We start from the raw sequence: 14502 nt of genomic DNA on the forward strand, positions 1-14502 counted from the left end.
GCAGATTTGTCTATCCCTGGTGACTACAAGATGCTAAACTGTTGAGTGAGGTGGGGTGGGTGGAATGGAATGAGGTATCCTGGCAGATGGGGTAACTGGCTTGCTAGAACCCTGAACAGAAGTGTTCCACATTACCACATATTGTTGCAGGTCCTCTGTGTCCCTTTACATTCACATATATGCAGTCTTCGTATCCAGCTCAGAGCCACAGTTCCTGCCATGACCACATAACAGCGAGAGGGTTTACCCAATGGATCATGTTGTGTCTGTGTGTGTTCCTGCAAGACGGGTTCAAATCCTCAATGGACAGCCTTGGGATGGTGCCTCATCTCTCCCACCAGCAAAATGGAGATGAATAATCTATGGGGGTGTGAGCTGTAAAATGCCATGTGTGCTTAAATGACCTGATCAGGGGAGCTGCTGGCTCTCCATTCCTCTCGCTGGGAGGGAGAGGAGGGGCCACACAGGATAGACACACCCTGGGTACTCCCATCTTTTGGGCTGGCCCGACAAACTGGGATTGGCGAGTTCTGAATCGACTCATGTTGGCCCAAACTACTTTTTCTTATTTGGCAGCTGAATAAAAGGAAAACCAATGAGTCACAGAGCCCTGCCACAATTCTGTGTCAGAAAATTGGTTTTGCATTTCATGTCTATTTGACCGTATATATTGGGGCAGGGAAGCCTTATGGTTGACTGTGCATGTTATATAGGAACTCCTATAGCATACTACACTGTAAAGGCCATACCGAGCGGCAGAGCGCCTTCCCTGCAAAGCAGCAGGTTCCAGGTTCCGTCCTCTCTGGCACCTCCAGGGGGGGTTGGGAGACTCTTGCCTGAAACCACTGCTGGCAATGAGTGTAGATTATGCTACATTTGAGCCAAATGGTTCAAGGGTCTGAAAGCAGCCTCCCATGTTCCTACTTCCTTTTGATTGTCTTAGCCTAATGCATCTTTCAGATTGGCTCACTCCAGCCATGTAAGCTCAGCCAGACTGAGTCCCAGCCCCTTTTGGGATGCTTACGGTTTTAAGAAGGTGGTTGTTGTTGCCAATGCAGTGCTAAAACTCAAACACAGTTCAAACACATTCCAAGATTTTAATAAAAAAGAATCTTTATTAAATAGTTTTCCAGATGAAATACAATAAATGATTGGTTGATTGATTGGTGAAAAAGTGCTTTTTTACTGAGATGCTAACTTTCTCTCTGCATGCCATTCCTTGAACAGCAAAGATAAGGCTTGCTTTCACTGCTCTGTTCATTTGTGCATTTGACTAGTGTTATGTGGAGGGAAATGCAGCCCCTGGGCTGAAAAATGTCCCCCTCCTGCCCCCTTGGGTGTCCGGTGTGGCCTTCACAGATATAGACACAACTTGGGGGAGGGTGTTTTGGCTGCTGAGCTGCGCCCCCCCCCCCATTGTGAGGGCTGAGGGTGTGATGGTGATGCCTCCCCAGCTGCTGCCATTGTCTGTGGGTTGACTGTGATGCCACAAACACATCTGGCAGCTGAGCGGGTATAAATGTGGGCCAAGGCGCAAGCCTCGACAGTTGCCCTCCCCAGAGAGAAATGGGCAGCTCGGTGGCACTCAGCCCTGGTGGTCTCCTGCCCTGTGGCAGCAAGCTGACAAGCGGAAGGAGGCAATCGCCCAGTGCTGGGATGCTGTGGAGCAAGGAGAAGGCAAGTACAAAGTTTACTTGCTGGTGGGATCGCTACCTGAAGGCGACGGATATTCAGCTCTGAAGCTGGTTGATGTCTGGCAATGGACCTGGCGAGGCTGCAGCTGGTGGGTGGTTGTCGGAAGAGTTTGCGTTCAGGCCAGTGGATGCCGTGAGGCTACACTGGGTGAGATGGATGCAAAGTGGTTTGGAAGCCTTGTTTGTTAACAGGCAGCCAAACAGAGGAGGAGTCTGGGGGGATGCTGTTGGATGGGGGCCATCCCACTCACCTCTTTGCCTTTGCTTTACAGGGATGTCCGGAGCCGGTGAGGTTTTCCCCAAGTCCAAAGTCATGAAGAGAACCGCAGGACTATTTACACTGGAGAAATGAACGTGAAATCCTGGCAGCGAACAATGGACAAGGCCATGGCCGTACCTGAGAGAAGGAGCCTTGAAGGAAGACTGCAGGCGGACACCTGCTGCATTGCAAGTGATGGGGCACTGGGGAAAGAGAAGAAAATGAGGGAGGAAACATTAGGCGACATTAGGTGCACCGTCCATTGGAAGTGCTATGAAGACGCTTTGAACAGGAATGGCTTCCCCTCAGGGATTCTGGGAACTGTAGGTGGTTAAGGGGACAGAGAGTTGTTAGGCGGGTTAGGCTTAGGGGTAGGGGTAGGGTTGAGTTGGGGTAGTGTTAGGGTTAGGGTTCCCTTCTTGTCAGGGAACTCTGGGAATTGTAGCTCTAGTTAAGAGTTATGGGGTAGGGTTAGGGTTCCCTTCTTGTCAGGGAACTCTGGGAATTGTAGCTCCAGTTAGGGAGTAGGGTTGGGGTTCTCTTCTTGCCAAGGAACTCTGGGAATTGTAGCTCTAGTTAAAGGTTAAGGGTTAGCGTTAGGGTTAGATTTAGGGTTAGCGTCAGGGGTACTGGTAGAGTTCTCTTTTTGCCAGGGAACTCGGGGAATTGTAAAAACTCTGGAGGGGAACAGGGGGTCTCCTAACAACTCTCTGCACCCTTTTCAAACTATAGCTCCCAGATTCTTTGGGGGAAGAAGCCATGAGTGTTTAAAGCGGCTTCATAGCGTATGAAATGGTGCGGATGTGGCCCTGGCCTCCCTCACCCCACTGCCCCTTATTCTTGAGGAATCGAAAAGATTTCCACATGCAAATCTCTCGGAAACAATGTATCTCATCTGGAAAACTATTTAATAAAAATTAAAGGTACCCCTGCCCGTACAGGCCAGTCGTGTCCGACTCTGGGGTTGCGTGCTCATCTCATTTAAGAGGCCGGGAGCCAGCGCTGTCCGGAGACACTTCCGGGTCACGTGGCCGGCATGACGAAGCTGCTCTGGTGAGCCAGCACCAGCGCAGCACATGGAAACGCCGTTTACCTTCCCGCTATAAAGCGGTACCTATTTATCTACTTGCACTTAGGGGTGCTTTCGAACTGCTAGGTGGGCAGGAGCTGGGACCAAAAGACGGGAACTCACCCTGCCGCGGGGATTCGAACCGCCGACCATACGATCGGCAAGCCCTAGGCACTGAGGTTTTACCCACAGCGCCACCCACATCCCTTAGTAATAAAGATTACTAAGTAATAAAGATTAGTAATAAAGATTAGTAATAAAGATTAATAAAGTAATAAAGATTAGTAATAAAGAAAGTAATAAAGATTAGTAATAAAGATTAGTAATAAAGATTACTTTTTATTAAAATGAATCTGGGAGCTATAGTTTGGGTCTTTGGGTTTGATGCTTTTGTAACTGGATCTGTAATGGCTTTTAGTCAAATACAATAAATGATTGATTGATTGATTGATTGATTGATTGACTGATTTGTGAAAAAGTGCTTTTTTTTACTGAGATATTAATTTTGTCTCTGCATGCCATTCCTTGAACAGCAAAGCTTTCCCAGGCTTTCCAATAAAGAGTAAGGAGCTGAGGAAGGAAAGGAGGAGGGAGATGAGGAGGGTGTAGGTGAGTGTCTGGTTGTTGGCTTTAATGATTGGAGTCTCCCTGTGCTGGATAAAAATCCCAAGAACTAAAACTGTGATCAATGAGAAAGCAATAGTCAAGGTAGCTAAGATGATCCCTAAATCTTCCTTGTAAGAGAGGTAACTTAGAACCTTAGCAATGCATCTAGTTTGGTCCTTGTTTGGATATGGGTCTTCTGGACATTTGACACAGGCATCCATATCTGAAAACAACAAAGAGCTGTTTGAATATTTATATAGGTTGAGCTGCATAATTTTAATAATCTAATTTAGTGCAAGAGTTTGCTGTTGATGATGGTTTTTGATATTTTTGATATAAACCCTGATTGAAATCAATGTAGAAAATCAGTTTCCTCCAAGAGACCTGGTCATCAACTTGGATGGCTTTAAAAGAGGATTGGACAAATTAATACAGAATAGGGGTATCAATGAGGCAGTATGCATCTGAATACCAGCTCCTGGAAATAACACAAGGAAGATATCATTCCGGCCAGATATCATTCCTTCTGGACACAGAGCACAGTCATAACAGCAAAATTTCTCTCCTTCCTTCTTTTACCTGCTGTGTAGCCAGGATGGCAGTTCTCATTGCACACAGAAAGGGGCAGCACCTGCACAGAATAATGTAAAGGGACTTGGATTAGTGCTCTTCATTCATTCAGCTCTACAAAGAGAATTATGTTGGGAAAATAAACCATTTGGCCCAATTCCTAAAAGAACCATGTAAGGTGCATTGCAGATATTATATTGTGCAGCTTGAAGCAACGGGAAATATACATCCCAATAATTCCATATCTGGTGTAGGGATCAGATGGGATTACCATGAGGAATTATAAAATATACATCAAGCCATCGTGTACACGATGAACGCATTGTGTTGACTGGGTTTGATATATTGATGGCAATTTCTGATTAAATCCCATAAGATCCTACAGTCATGCCCTTTTCATGCCTTTTTCCTCTACTGTCCATTTCTCTCTCTTCACAAGTTCACGTACACACTTAGGCAGGCGTCCTGGGTCCTGAAAGATAATGGGCAGTTTCGTCGATGTAGCTTTTCTTATATATTAATCTTAGGATGTTAATCTTAGGGCCAGGAAACAGGTTTCACATTAAGGTGATGATGGTCACTTTCCTCCTGGCCATCCTTCTTATCATGTGTACTGATTGTTCATGACCTCCGGGGTTGCTGTATTCGCTCCTTTGTAGTATTCATTCATTTACCCAAAAGTATGTATGCCTAACTAGTGTTTATAGTTTAACTTTGTCCCCACTTGAGGTTTGTTTAAATGCTCAGAGGAAATCTGATTGGTTCTTATGAACACTCTGTAAAAAGTTCTTTTGTGAGTAAAACGGCCTGGGCCGGGGGCTGCACACAGACAGGCACAGAGAGACAATTATACGCACCCTTCCCAGAGTCTTGCTGGTTCAAGCCTCTGTGTGTATTCTTCTTAATCAGAGCTCAATCCTTCCTTTACTTTGTGAACGCCTCAATTCAGTGCCTATCCCCACAGACTCAGAATCTTATAAGAAATTAAAAATAATTCCAAACAGACCTACACTCATACCTCGTGTTGCATCCGCTTCATGTTGCGTCCCATTGCAACCCGGAAATACCAGAATGGGTTACTTCTGGGTTTCGCCACTTGCACATGTGCAGAAGCACTAAATCAAGTCATGCACCTGCACAGATGCAGCCCCTCGAGTTATGGGCATTTTCCGTTACGGACAGGCCTCAGGAACGGATCCCATCCATAACATGAGGTACCACTGTATAAGCAAAGATCTCTCTCTCTTCTTACAGCCTCCATTTTGCCTGCAACTGTTTGCTCTCCCTCCAGGAGACAGTTTTACACACCTTTACCCACACACAGCCTGGGAACAAATACTCAAGCCACCACCCTTCCAAGATGGCAAATTTTCAATTCAATCGCCTCCCATGTGATCTAAAGTTAAATATCTCATCAGAGCTGCCAGAGAACAATCACATTTAATTATTGAATATGATGCTCCTCAGATAATGATGAACCTCGATTAAAAGAGCAATGAATAACGAGACAACATAGTGCTAAGATTACTTTAGTGAAGTTCCCAAAGTTGTCCTTATAGTTGTCATCTGGTTTATGTAGGTCGCCACTTGTGAATATCAATCAATCAGTCAATCAATCAATCAATCAATCAATCAATCAAATCAATCAATCAATCAATCAATCAATCATAGAATCATATATTTGTAGAGTTGGAAGGGACCCCGAGGGTTATCTAGTCCAACACCCTGCAAGATGACCCTGAGGACCCCTTCCATCTCTACAATTCTAGAACTCTATAATTTTAAAGTATTGCTTTCTAATTACCTGCCGTGATTGCACACTGTGAAATGTCAGTCTGACCCTTTCTTCCAATCCTCTGTGTTTGGATATGGATTTGTAGATGGCGTTCAAAGCATGCGCCACAGCATAGACAGCATTGTAGACATTGTAGCTGTGGCCAGTCATGTCCATTTCAAACAGAATTCCAGGAAGGCTCTCCAGCTTCTCCTCCCCAGTGCAGATGATTTCATTTTCATTTCCCTCCTCTGACACTTCAGACATTTTTAATAAACAGCCGAATGCCTGTTTCCAGAACTCCTGGATAAAGCCATCTCGTTTTGCCCAGAAAGGGCTCAGCTTCTGAATGAACCCTTGGAATCCTGATGGCTGATTTGCGTGGACTGTGATGGATATGGAACTGTGAAATGCTTGTACCTCCCAATTCTTCTGTATAGAGTGTGATGCAAAATCCCAGTGGGATGTAATAATCCACACTTTGCCCAGAGTTGGAAAAGAGAATAAGGGTGATACAAATATCAACATTCTTAGAACTTGAAAGGATGGAGGTTCACCATAAACAATGAACACAGTTGGGTTTTCCTCAAAGACCATTGCATAGGTTCCTAAATGCTGTATAGCAAAGTCTATCATCTCATCCACATAATTTATTTTTGGTATTCTTACTATGTAGGCATAACAGATACCATTAGGGGAAAGGATTGGGACCATTGTCTTTAAAAACCTGTCCCCTCTGTCATCTTCCACAGCCCAAAGCCCAATCCATGTCCACTTAAAATGTTGAAGTAATTGCACAATCCCTGTGTACTGGTGGGTCTTATTTGGGACCATCTGATACAAAAATGGGAAGAACTTTTTGACACCTTTTAGTGGCAGAAATGATCCATAAGTCAGCTGAAATAAAATTAATAATCATTTGTGATTCGAGAACCCGATCCCCGCTTGGGGAATAAAGACACGTGGACACAGTATGTAAGGTTAATGGGTAAGGAAAAGGCCACAACTTTATTGATTACAGCATGTGAGAAGGTATTGGCTTAGGCATTGGACCCCGGAACTTTAGACTCCACCCACTCGGAGAGGGGTGAGCCCAAAGGGGGTTTATTCACCGGAAGGTGGAGCCTGTTGATGCTAATACAAGTATAGGCTCTCTCCTGATGTCACCGAGGGTCGTGCCATGGCCCCCCGCCACACGGGCATCGGATAGGATCCACGACAGCCGGATTCCTTTACCGGAATACCCAAAATTGTCAGGGAAGGCGATTGCCACACTTTGCCCCCTGAAACACCAACAACACATTCCCATGCCTAACCGCCAAATACCACGAAAGTTGTGATGGTTGCTATGAGGTAGGCAAAAAAACCCAAGAGGCCGAGCCAATTTAGCCACTTGGAAAAAACTCCTATCAGGCCCCCTGGTTAAACAGGGCGGCCAACCAGAGGTCCATAGCAAAGTCTCAGGAAAAGCTAATCTAAAGAGAGTGGAAGGTGGGTGACTCGAAGAAAATGTGTGTGCAATGGCGGGGGTGGCTGGCGCGGCTGCATTTGAATGGCAAGCCATGTGCCCGCCGAGCTTCCCTATTGGGTGCCCAACCGGGGAGGGGCGTGGCCCATGATATTCTTGTAAAGAAGCTGGTAAAATGCGGTCTTGACTATGCTACCACTCAGTGGATTTGTAACTGGCTGACTGACCGAACCCAAAGGGTGCTCATCAATGGTTCCTCTTCATCCTGGAGAAGAGTGACTAGTGAGGTGCCACAGGGTTCTGTCTTGGGCCCGGTCTTATTCAACATCTTTATCAACGACTTGGATGATGGACTCAAGGGCATCCTGATCAAATTTGCAGATGACACCAAACTGGGAGGGGTGGCTAACACCCCAGAGGACAGGATCACACTTCAAAACGACCTTGACAGATTAGAGAACTGGGCCAAAACAAACATGATGAATTTTAACAGGGAGAAATGTAAAGTATTGCACTTGGGCAAAAAAAATGAGAGGCAAAAATACAAGATGGGTGACACCTGGCTTGAGAGCAGTACATGTGAAAAGGATCTAGGAGTCTTGGTTACAGATAGGTAGCCGTGTTGGTCTGCCATAGTCAAAACAAAAAAAATTCCTTACAGTAGCACCTTAAAGACCAACTAAGTTAGTTCTTGGTATGAGCTTTCGTGTGCATGCACACTTCTTCAGATACACTGAAACAGAAGTCACCAGACCCTTCTATATAGTGAGAAGGTGGGGAGGGGTATTACTCAGAAGGGTGGTGGGAATGGGTGATTGGCAGATAGCTGTGATTAGCCTGTTGACGACTCTTAACGACTGCATAGGTCTTACAGGAAAAAGCAAGGGGTGAGAAGGTGAAAAATGGCTTTGTCATGTATAATGAGATAAGAATCCAATGTCTTTGTTCAGACCAGGTCTCTCCATGGTTTTAAGTTTGGTAATAAGTTGCAATTCAGCAGCTTCTCTTTCCAGTCTATTTCTGAAATTACTTTGTAGTAGAACAGCTACTTTGAGATCTTGTATAGAATGTCCTGGGAGATTGAAGTGTTCTCCTACTGGTTTCTCTGTCTTGTGATTCCTGATGTCAGATTTATGTCCGTTTATTCTTTGGCGTAAGGTTTGGCCTGTTTGTCCAATATAGAGAGCTGAAGGACACTGTTGGCATTTGATGGCATACACAATGTTAGACGATGAGCAATTAAATAGTCCCGAGATGGTATGTGTGATGTTGTTGGGGCCAGTAATGGTGTTGTCCGGGTGTATGTGGCAGCAAAGTTGGTATCTGGGTTTATTGCAGGCTCTGGTGCCAGTGTCCGTGTTAAGTCTGGTTGTAGTATTATTGTGGGTTAGGAGTTGTTTAAGATTGGGTGGCTGTCTGTAGGCAATGAAAGGTCTTCCTCCCAGAGCTTGAGAAAGAGAACTGTCATTGTCCAGGAGAGGTTGTAGATCTCTGATGATGCGTTGTACTGTTTTAACTTGGGAGCTGTATGTGATGACTAGAGGTGTTCTGTTATTTTCTTTTTTGTGTCTGTCTTGCAGCAAATTCTCTCTGGGTATCAGTCTGGCTCTGTTGATCTGTTGTCTAACTTCATCTGCTGGGTATTTTAGTTCTAAAAAGGTTTGCTGTAGATCTCTTAGGTGAGAATCTCTGTCTGTTGAATTGGAACAGATGCGACTGTAACGTAGTGCCTGGCTATATACAATGGACTGTTTGGTATGTTTGGGATGGTAGCTAGAGGCATGTAGATATGTTTGTCGGTCAGTTGGTTTACGGTATAAGGTGGTGTCTATGCGCCCATCCTGTATTTTTATAGTAGTGTCCAAAAAATGTATTTCTTGCATAGATTGATTCATTGTTAGGTTGATGGTGGGGTGAAAATCATTGAATTTCTGGTGGAAGGTGTCCAGGGTCTGTTGACCATGTGTCCAGATGATAAAAATATCGTCAATGTATCGCAGGTACAAGAGAGGTTTGAGTGGAGTCAAACCTAGGAGTCAAACCTAGGAGTCTTGGTTGACCACAAACTTGACATGAGCCAACAGTGTGACACAGCAGCTAAAAAGGCCAATGCAATTCTGGGCTGCATCAAGAGGAGTATAGCATCTAGATCAAGGGAAGTAATAGTGCCACTGTATTCTGCTCTGGTCAGACCTCACCTGGAGTACTGTGTCCAGTTCTGGGCACCACAGTTCAAGAAGGCCACTGACAAACTGGAACGTGTCCACAGGAGGGCAACCAAAATGGTCAAAGGCCTGGAAATGATGCCTTATGAGGAACGGCTAAGGGAGCTGGGCATGTTTAGCCTGGAGAAGAGGAGGTTAAGGGGGTGATATGATAGCCATGTTCAAATATATAAAAGGATGTCACATAGAGGAGGGAGAAAGGTTGTTTTCTGCTGCTCCAGAGAAGCGGACACGGAGCAATGGATCCAAACTACAAGAAAGAAGATTCCACCTAAACATTAGGAAGAACTTCCTGACAGTAAGAGCTGTTTGACAGTGGAATTTGCTGCCAAGGAGTGTGGTGGAGTCTCCTTCTTTGGAGGTCTTTAAGCAGAGGCTTGACAACCATATGTCAGGAGTGCTCTGATGGTGTTTCCTGCTTGGCAGGGGGTTGGACTTGATGGCCCTTGTGGTCTCTTCCAACTCTATGATTCTATGATTCTGTGGCGTGCCAGCCCCTGGAGTTGAAGCAGGGGGTGGAGCGCCCCCTGCATGACGCGGGAATCATTTCCCGCTCACAACCCCTCCCCTCCGGGAGGAGGAGAGGCCTTTTCAGATGGGTTATAAGCATTTACATAATAGATTTACTTATTAGAAAACAGTGCTGTAGTCCATCTCATTCAATGTCCTGTGAAAATTCAGATGGGGGGATCCTGCATGAGAACCTGACTATCTTTGGTAATGAGCCACATTGAGCCTCTTGTCCCAGGCAGCAGATTAGGAAGGCTGCTGTCACAAAAATGCCCCACTGGGCTGTTTGTCTGAGCTCCCTACACTGTCCCATCAGAGCCCCAGCTACACTAATCAATCACTTCCACTCCCTGTTTCCAGAACCTGTAGAAGTAATATCTGAGTTGTGTGTTTGGGGACATTGCACACAGATGCAACTGGGAGATTCCTGTAGGGTTCTCGACCAGCCTGAAGACTTTGGGACTCAGTGAAGATTTCCTGGTGTGGCTTATCTCTTGCTGAGAGAATTGGAGTTACTTAAAATATGTCGTGAGAGTAAGCAGGTTCTGTTTGGCATCATGAAGGCCCAACAGAGACTCCATTTCACCAGGGTCTTGCGAAAAACAATGTCAAACAAAAATTGATGATCTCCTTCTACCGGTCCACAATAGAAAGTGTCCTTTCATACTGTATTACAGTGTGGTACGCTGGTTTGACAGCCACGGACAGAAAGTCCGTACAGAGGGTGGTGAATACAGCACATGGTATCATGGGATGTCTCCTGAGTTCGCTAGATGACATTGCAGGAGACCGCTGCCTCAGAAGATCGAGGAATTTTGGGGGGATGACTCACACCACGGCCAGCGCCTCTTTAATCTCCTACCTTCGGGCAGGAGATACAGAAGTATAGTCAGGCACACCAACAGGTTAAAGAACAGTTTTTATATGTGGGCTGTTGGGCTGCTGAATGGAAAAATAATAGTGGTGCAATTGACTTTCAAAAGCACACAGAGTGTGAACAAGACTGAGTATATGTGGGGGTGGGGTGGAGTGGGGCTCATTTAACTTCACTGCACACAGGTGGTGTAATGACAATAAAGGTTGTTTATTATTATTATTATTATTATTATTATTATTATTATTATTATTAGAGTTCGTTTCCTGTCTTCTGAAGTGTTATCTATCCCTCACAGGCTTTTGTCACCTCCAAATTGATAAGGATTCTCTCCACCCTTTGGTCTCAGCAATCAATATTTTTTTTGAGAAACAACACCTTCAAAACAAAGTCCTGAAGTATCCCAGTTGTCCAACACGTTCTCTATCCATTAGATTGTATAATCATCTAGCCCATATTTCTCTCATTCAGTAACTAAAAATCATGGCAAACACTGTCAGAGAGTTTCCTGAAACCAAGATGGTGTACCATACTTGTGAAACCTCCATGCCCTCATGCACACAACTTGCCTGTGGAGTCTTGTGGATTGCTGAAATGATGGACATGTTGGCAGAGACTTCAGAGATACACCCCCCAACGAAAGCTACCAGATTGCTTTGGTTGTCACATTTGAAGTTGGGGACAAACCTATGTTCTGTGGAGAGCAGGCTGAGGGTGGCCTTGTAGGTCATCCTTGCAGTATAGTAGCTATTGAGGATACGAAACCCCAGAGAGATATTGGGTAAGATGCTGGGATTCTCATTGATTTCTTTGACAGCAAATGCTAAGGCCAGAACGTGCTGGTAGTTCTTTGGCACTGATCTGTAAGACAATTAGCAGCTGTTTAATAAAACCACAGCTATAACAACAACAACAACAACAACTTGTGCACTTCATCATCACATCTCTGCAGGTTTCTAGGATTAAACTGTAGTTTATAACTGCACAAGATTATATACCAAAGTACAAAAATAAGACCTCTGAAATAAATATTTATCCAGTCAATTAATTATCTAAATGCTCATACAGTTCCAGGACTTTTTAATGCTTAATAAAATATTACAGGTGGAAAGTACAATGAAATCCTTTCCCCAGATACTATTGTATTGTACTGGAGTCAATTCACAAATCACCTTTCTTTAAGAAAAAAGGGGGGGGGGGGAGGTCAGTATCATATTTAATATGATTTAATAACTTTACAATTCTATGATTCTACATTAAAAAGTATGAACAAGAAATAGGGACAAGTTTCTGTTTGTAAATATTGGCCCATCTAACGATACTTCCATAAGAGGGTTAGGCTTGCTTTGACCCTCTAAAGTCTGTTATGTATTGCATCAATAGCCCTATGTTTCTTCCTGTATGATGTGAGAGAGTAAGCTTTGCAAATTAGATGTGTTAAAACAGGAATAAGAAACATGTCCATTTCTCTAAAATATAACAATATGAAACCAAATGTCAGAAATACCTGAAGTCTGAAATAGCAAGGGAAGGGCTGAGATTGAGATCAAGGATGTAAGACAACAAAGTGTAGCGAGAGCAGAAATGAAATAGTTTTAAGCAGGAATCGTGCAACAGAGTTCTTATACCTTGTTGCATGGTTTAGTACACTCGTTCACACAAACCATTTTGCCAGGGAGATCTGGGCGTGGCAGTCATGTGCTCTATGCCCTGTTCAGTAAGAAAACTCTCAAATTCTTCTGAACAAAATTCTCCACCCCTGTCAGCAAACAAACAATGTATGTTCTCATTGTGTACACTCCTGAGCCATGCACAAGATTGTCGAAACTTAGGGAAAGCTTCAGATTTCTTCTGCAGCATATAGACCCAAACATATCTTGAATGGGAATCTATCAGGACCATGAAAAAACGTGAGTTGCCTCTAGAGAGCGCTAGAGGTCCCACCAAGTCAGCATGTATGACTTCATAAGGTTTCTTGGCTTCTCTCCCAGATTTCACACCTTTGGGAGCTTCCTTAGCCTTATTTTCAGCGCAAGAAACACATTTCATATGGTAAGGACATTTTTTCAGTTTCATGCCCTCAACCATGCTTGGCATTTTAGCCACTCCCTGAAAATGCAAATGACCATAAAGACGGTGGTACTCATGAATACATTGATCATGCAGCTTCTCATTCTTATCTACAGAAATGTTACAACATATTTTCTCAGTTGCTCCAGCAGCTGTACCTGTAACAAAAGGCAATTGATATAAACCATTAACACATTTGGCATACAGAATGAGCTTGCCATCTCGACGAATTTCACAACGAGATCCAGCAAAAACCCTGTCCCTGTTTTGTAAGTCCTCATGAGCAGGTCTTTTTTCTACCAGAACTCACTGGAACTCAGTTCTGGCACCTCTCAGGTGGGCGCCATTGCCCTTATAAGAGAACAAGGCACTTATGATGAGTTCTGGCACCTCTTTATCTAGAAAAATAGCACTGGTTTTAAGGTTTCCTCATTTTGTCACTCATTTAAAAAGGAATAGGACTTCTAGCAGTTTGGAAATAAATTTTAAATGTAGCATGAATAGATGACAAACAGAAAGAAGATAAATGCTCCTTGCCAGATAACCACCTCAGAAGCAAATAGATGGTATGAGAGGGTCCTGCTCCAGCTGCGATGCAGAAATGCACATGATCCATTCATTTCTGTAAGATTTCTGGAGGAAACACACTAGCAGTTTATGCCAAACAAGATATTGTAGAAGGTATCATACACATATTAACAAACCAAGCGTCACTTCATTTACATTAAAACCTCAATAAAGCACATCATTCCTTAAGGATATGTTTTGAATCATTATAATTCATACATATTTCAAATTGTGTGAGAAATATTGATGCCTTACATAGGTTTGTCAATCGTGATCTGGGCAGGCTGTTCCATGAAACAGAGCATATTAGAGAGGAGTAATACTTGAGAAACAATCTCACCAATGACAATGCCTCCTGGCTGGTAAAATTCATGAGGAATAGGGAGGAGATCATCACATATGCTGCAATTAATAGAATGTGCATTGCATACCATACGACATGGTAGAACGAGCAGCAACATCACCACAAGCAAGATCCTGTTGATGAAACGCCCCTTCCAAAACTTTTCCCATGATTCCAGTTGCAGAATTCAATGTGGCTGTTTTTCAGCTTTTCTACAGCCTTCCTTGAATGGTAGACGGTGTTGCTGCTACACAGATTTGCAGCATGGCTATTTAGGGAATCTGGGTACCAGTATCCTGCTCCTTTATTTCATTTCACCACCTTGTCCATCGTTAATTTCCCTAAACAGTGTATTTTCTTTATCTCCCCCCTTTATCCTCTAAAGGATGAGTAAATTTAAAAAAAAAAAATTCTAAACAACTTAATATGCGTGTCTACTGGTCAGGTGTCAGTAATTTTGCTGGGGTGAGCAA

General features: G+C 43.9%; 1 long non-coding RNA gene across 3 annotated transcripts in view; it reads left to right on the forward strand.

Annotated features, from left to right (window-relative positions):
• Window positions 1-462: 462 nt before the first annotated feature.
• LOC310834283 overlaps window positions 463-14502 on the forward strand; it is a 285003-nt gene continuing 270963 nt past the window's right edge. Inside the window, exons 1-2 of one of the 3 annotated variants that reach the window (XR_014559132.1) lie at window positions 463-1783; window positions 1967-2579. This is a non-coding gene — a long non-coding RNA (uncharacterized lncRNA). The remainder of the gene's footprint in view (window positions 1784-1966; window positions 2580-14502) is intronic. The other 2 variants (XR_014559133.1, XR_014559134.1) reach the window with 2 other exon arrangements.

Source organism: Podarcis gaigeae (assembly GCF_964106915.1).
Source record: "Podarcis gaigeae genome assembly, chromosome: 16".
Taxonomy (NCBI): domain Eukaryota; kingdom Metazoa; phylum Chordata; class Lepidosauria; order Squamata; family Lacertidae; genus Podarcis; species Podarcis gaigeae.